The sequence below is a fragment of the Papaver somniferum genome, chromosome 7 (assembly GCF_003573695.1).
Source record: "Papaver somniferum cultivar HN1 chromosome 7, ASM357369v1, whole genome shotgun sequence".
NCBI lineage: Eukaryota > Viridiplantae > Streptophyta > Magnoliopsida > Ranunculales > Papaveraceae > Papaver > Papaver somniferum.
This window is the reverse complement of record NC_039364.1, coordinates 6,680,690-6,687,225: the sequence shown is the minus strand read 5'-3', so window position 1 is coordinate 6,687,225 and position 6,536 is coordinate 6,680,690.

Genomic DNA, 6,536 nt, shown 5'->3' with positions numbered 1-6,536 from the left:
CTCTTCATAATTATGGACATCCTACTTAATGCAATCTTGCACGTCCAGGAGATCTCCTCTTATCTCGCCAATCGCACTTGGCATGGGAAATCATATTGCCTGATGATATGTGGATGCAATCCCTTTTATCCCGTGTATCCATGGTCTACCTATGAGAACATTGTAAGGTGAGTCTATGTCCATCACGTAGATTGTGACTTTCGTTTCCAGCTCGCCAGCAAATTTTTTTACAACTGGTTCTCCTTTCGGCTTAGATGCAACTCCATTAAACCCATATATGTTGTACGTTGATGGCACGAGATCCGAGTCCTTTTACCCCATGGTTCTAAAGGTATGGTAAAAGAGTATATCGACCGAGCTCCCCGTATCTACCAAGATCCTGTCAATCGCCCAGATTTTCTTCTTTTCGGCTTGATCTTCTTCCCACTTTGAGTACTTCCCAAAATTCAGGGTTACAACCAAGGGGTTTGTGTGAGAATTTCCTCCTTTGCTGAGAATGTTATTTCTCTTTTTTGCCATTCCTATAATGGTTCTCTTGCTGTAACGCTGAATATTTTGTTTCCTGCAAAGTCCCTCTTATGTACCCTTTTAAGTATGTTGTCATGGAAATTATGGATGCTCTTCGATGCATGTATTATCGTATTACAGTTTGTCTTTTGTGCTTCCCGGTCTATTTTAATTCGGTATATCTGCTGATTATCACGAAGTGGTGGTGGAGGTGTCACATAGCCTTCCAGAAAATGTGCGAGTTTTCCCTGCTCTATATGACAAAGTATAATTCGTCGAATGTTTCGACATTCCTTTGTGTGGTGCCCATGAAAACGATGATATTTGCAGAACTCGTGAATCCTGGTCCCTGGGTGGATCTCTTCCCAAATTGGGTGGTAGTGGGATTTCCTCTGTGAACATTATTTCCTCCAATACCTTTTCCACAGTCGTGTTAAGATTAGGGAGCTTCAAATCCTCGAAATCTGGTGCATTAGGTCTTTGCTCTCCAAATTTAGGCCCTTGATTATTCCTTAGTTGATACCATGTATTGTAACTTCGTGGCTCGTAGTTCCTTCGTCTTGACTCCTTATACCTTTGTTGATCGATCGATTCTTGTTCTCCACTTGATACAGCTACAAGCTTCGCTGGGACTGGAGTTGAAGGCTCTCCCTTCTCATGTTTCAAATAATTCTACACAACATGCACTGTCCTTGGTAATAGCCTTGAGTTTCCTTATTTCGCTGGAATCGGTGCCTCTGCTTTTCTTCCAAGGCTATGTACTCCTCTTGGTACTCTCTCAATTCATTTATCTTCAAAGAGTTTCGAATAATGAATATTTGAGTGTACAGCAGGTCAGTTGGGATTAAGGCGTTCACGAAAGCTAAGATGAAATTTTTCTCGTCAACTCACCCTGCAAGCTCGCTGCATACCGTTCTCCACCTCATCACCAATCCTCGCAGGCTTTCTGTGGGTCTCCTTCTCAAATTGAATAGAGTTTCGATTCCTGGCCTTAACATGTTGTTACTTGTATAAGTGGTCAGGAATATCCTATGTAAGTCTTTGAACGACGAAACCGATCTTTCCGGTAGCCCATCAAACCATGCCAACGCTTCCCCGGCCAAGCTCGCGGGGAAGTATCGACAAAGTATTGCATCATTTCGTCCCCATTGCATCAACGAAAGGGTGTATTGTTTCAAGTGCTGCACAACACTCTCAGATCCGCTGAATATACTTGGTAGCATTGGTAGCATGCATTTCTATGGGATGTCCGCGTACGTTATCTCATAGGTAAATGGAGATTTATCGGCCTCTTCTATTGCCTCCGCCAGCTGCACTCTGTTGCCTCTTCGCAAATTGTTTATCAGTGTTCTCATATCTCGCAGCTCATCCAAGACTTATTGGTTCAGATTCCCTCTGTTTCTCTCCCGACGGTCTCCTCTCATCACACTGAGCCTTCCTTCACCACGTCTCCTTTCTTCCTCATCCTTTTGGTTGAATTCGAGATGTATTTCATCTTCTCTTATCCTCTCATTTTCCTCATGCTTTTGCTCTTCTTTATATCTTCGCCTTTGATCTTCCCAGCTTGATATTTCCAATGCTCTTCTTAGTCTTCTCTCTTCACTGTTTTCTCTTCGTCGCTTCCTTCTTCGCTCTCCTCCGTCGTCCTCGCGGGTGTATCTCCTTCATTGTAACTCTTCTTCTCCTAATGATATCACGTTCACCTCCGAATCCTTGTCGTCAGCTGCCGCTTCTCCACCTCGTCACCAATCCTCGCAGGCTTTCCGTGGGTCTCCTTCTCAAATTGAATAGAGTTTCGATTCCTGGCCTCAACATGTTGTTACTTGTATAAGTGGTCAGGAATATCCTATGTAAGTCTTTGAACGATGAAACCGATCTTTCCGGTAGCCCATCAAACCATGCCAACGCTTCCCCGGCCAAGCTCGCGGGGAAGTATCGACAAAGTATTGCATCATTTCGTCCCCATTGCATCAACGAAAGGGTGTATTGTTTCAAGTGCTGCACAACACTCTCAGATCCGCTGAATATACTTGGTAGCATTGGTAGCATGCATTTCTATGGGATGTCCGCGTACGTTATCTCATAGGTAAATGGAGATTTATCGGCCTCTTCTATTGCCTCCGCCAGCTGCACTCTGTTGCCTCTTCGCAAATTGTTTATCAGTGTTCTCATATCTCGCAGCTCATCCAAGACTTATTGGTTCAGATTCCCTCTGTTTCTCTCCCGACGGTCTCCTCTCATCACACTGAGCCTTCCTTCACCACGTCTCCTTTCTTCCTCATCCTTTTGGTTGAATTCGAGATGTATTTCATCTTCTCTTATCCTCTCATTTTCCTCATGCTTTTGCTCTTCTTTATATCTTCTCCTTTGATCTTCCCAGCTTGATATTTCCAATGCTCTTCTTAGTCTTCTCTCTTCACTGTTTTCTCTTCGTCGCTTCCTTCTTCTCTCTCCTCCGTCGTCCTCGCGGGTGTATCTCCTTTGTCGTAACTCTTCTTCTCCTGATGATATCGCGTTTACCTCCGAATCCGTGTCGTCAGCTGCCGCTTCTTCATTCAGTTGACCATTCTGCAACATTAACCTGACATTTTGCCTTGTCAATCGGGCGTGTTGCTCCGCTAGATCCCTATCTCGTTCCCTTTCAAGAAGGAACGTTTACCTCAGCTGACCCAACGTCATGTCTTCTTCACCGATATTCTCCCCCAATTCCTCACGAGTCGTTTCTTCTTCTACGATGGTGTCCATGTCAGAGTGTGTACAGAACCCTCTCGAAAATGATCTTCGTTGGCCTCCTCAGCCTCCCGCCGGTTCACGTGTTGTCTTTCGCCTGCAGCTGATGTTCCTCCTCTTTCCATTCTTCCTCCTCTTTTGGACTCCAATCGTTTGCTTCTCCTGGTCGCTATCATGTGTGCTTTTCGATCTGGTGTTCTAGTCATCAACTTATCCTAGTTTCAATATCGGTTATCCTTTAAACCCTAGTCTTAAAAGGAACGTCTCACTAAGATCTCTCTCCTACAACCTCAGCTTCTCTGCACTCCTTAGATGAGGATGAATCCCCAATCTAAGTTCCCTATTTATGGACGCCAAAATGTAACTACTGGGAACCCAGTAGTATACCCAAATGATAGTAACCAAGATCTAAGTCATACTAAGTAATATAAGCACAAAAATCTTTATTGATGAATCATTCAAAGTGATAAAATATATAAGTTCTTGAGTACAAGGAAACCCTAATCTCACTCTAGGCTTAGCTCTCCCACTCTCCCAAAAATCTGATCCCCCATACATTGCCCAAGGACCTCTATTTATAGGCCATCTAACCCTAATGGAAGACAACTCATTTTATCTCGTCACGTTCTCTCAGTAGTGCTTTACACTTCGCCAAGACCATTTTCCATAAAGTTTTCCCTCTTCTTTCGCTAACTTCACATGGGCTTGTCGGGACACATGTCTCTTTCTTGCTCCATAATTTATCTATCTCGTGGCTTGTCTTTTCATCCAAGTAATCTTACTTCGTCCCTTACGACTTCATCCTTGATATCTTTTCGGATATTTCAACTTAGTGCGAGTCTCCTCGCTTCCGCACGCACTCCTTTTGTACCTCGCAAGGGCGATCGACGACGAGATAATTCTGACATTTGAATTGACAAGTTTCTGATTGGGATCTTTTAGTGAGATTTTCTATCCCTATTTCTTCCCTTTATGTCTGACACGTGGCGAACCTATTTCGTGTACCTACAACACGAGCCAATGCAGACAAGTAAAGGGTGTTGATCATTGGAGATCGACAAACAACAAAGATTGCTACCCATACTAATACTATCTTGAACCAGAAGCTCACAAACAAACAGGGAGTGACTCTATACCGTGTGTACGTTTCCAATAGTAAAAAGCGTTCGACTTCGGCGGAATTAGTACATTCTTACAAAAGCTTAGTGTCATGCAATACTCTATTCTTGTGGCATGCACCGCATATGATCCTTCTCCCATCCAATCTTGGGCACCATCAGGATGCTCCATGCCATAGCACTTCAGTGACAATGGGATGCATTGCATGAACATCTGTGGAAATTTGAAACTGGAATAATTGGCACAATACCGTGAGGTGGCTGCTTTTGCTCAATTTGGGTCAGATCATCTTGATCCTGTAACTCAAACAGACACAATATGCTCCAATACCAATTGAAAAGCAGATCCTGAACATTTATGCAGCTGTCAAAGGTTTCTGTGATAAAATGCCACTGGACAAGATTTCTGACAAGTGTTAAGCCTGATTTACTATAGTCTCCAAATACAGTGCTCACCAAAGAATAAAAATATGAACTGGAATCATTCTTAAAGGAAATTGCATCGTAGTAGGCATAATGGCGAAAAAAGATCTTCCAACTTCGGATCAATGCAAAACTTGAGAAGTCATCGTACCCAGATGTAATGCATGATTTTGTTATAACTTATTGATCCCGGTTTTTGCATCTGAGTATTGCTGTTCTGTACAGACTGTCGCTGAACTCTTCATTTGTCAGTCTTGGGAACACATCTGGTGTAAGTGGCAAGTAACACAAATTTGAGAAAGTTTAACTCAGGGTTGTTATTGGAAGGCTTAATCTTCTGAAATAATTCATATAATTATCCTTTGTGCTCTAGTAAGAAACTGCACCAGCAATTGGCGGTGATGCTGTCGATTGGAAGCGTAATTAATCAGGGTTGTTGCTGGCATATTGGGTATGGGAAGAAAGTGGGTATTTGGCAGGATCCTTAGGTGCCTACTCTACCAGGTTTTAAGCTAATCTCCAAAGACAACGGTAGTCAAATTCCACCATGATTACTGAATACAGTCTTGAAGATGCAATAAGGCGGAACACATCAAAATTAGCTGATGCTCTCTCCCAGTTTGAAGTGTCGAAAGGTGTATAGCACCAGTGAAGCTGAAGAGCACAAGTTATAGTGGGTTCCCAAGCACAAAAAGGTGATTATACTACAAAATCCTTCCATCAACTAATATCTTAAACATTAAATCATTGCCGAAGTGCAGAATTTTACAAAGAGGATCATTTGTACTATATGAAAGTTGTTTTGTATTGGATATCAGAAATGTGTTTAAAGGGACGAGAGAAAGAGTGGAACGCATCCAGATTTCGCATTGATGGGACAGAATTTGAGGTCCATGACACAATTGAAATGATCTAAAAATTGATAAATTCTTGCAGTCGATATGACCTTACTGGAATTGAAGTGATTGCTCTGTTCAACACTCTATTTGTCGGTGATGAATCTGCTTACCACTCTGAGGCTCTTTACATGGCAGTGAATTTCAATAGAAGATACAGTGCGTTGGTCGAGGTATGTCCTGGACATAGGCAATAATTAATGTTCTTTGCCAAAAATAGGATATTGATGATGACTAACTGCTTGGAAGATTCCAAACCTGCAAAAGCATTTTGAGACCATCATCAAGTGCTTGAAATATGCATGTTTTTTTTTATCACTGATATAATAAGATATGGTCTGTGCTGGTGGACAGGTTCAGGCATGTGGGTCAATGGTGATAGAGGAGCAGCAGCCCCATGCAATGCTCATACCGTTATAATATTTCTTCATGGAGTGTGGCATACTGTGCAGATCTTTCATAGAAAGGTTTGACGGTAAGTTAGCTTCATGGAAAAAATCCAGCGCTCTAAAGGTGGTAAAATCACACTGATCAAAAGTGTACTGTCAAGTCTTCCTCTTTACTATTTCGGCACTTTTAAAGCTCCAGTCTCAGTTACTAATAAGTTGGAGAAGCAAATTAGAGATTCCCCTTGGGATAACGGTGAATATTCCAAGAAGAAACACTTGGTGTGTGTACATATTTCATCATCAAACACGTGTATACAGGAAGACACGTGGAGAGCATGCGGACAAAGTCATCAAAACATGATGACACACGCCCACAGCCAAGAAGCCCATCCCGTCGACGTCGGATCTTTGCCCGAACAAATCTAAGGGCAGAAGTTAAAAGATGTATCGAAAACACGATGTACCGCGGAGCA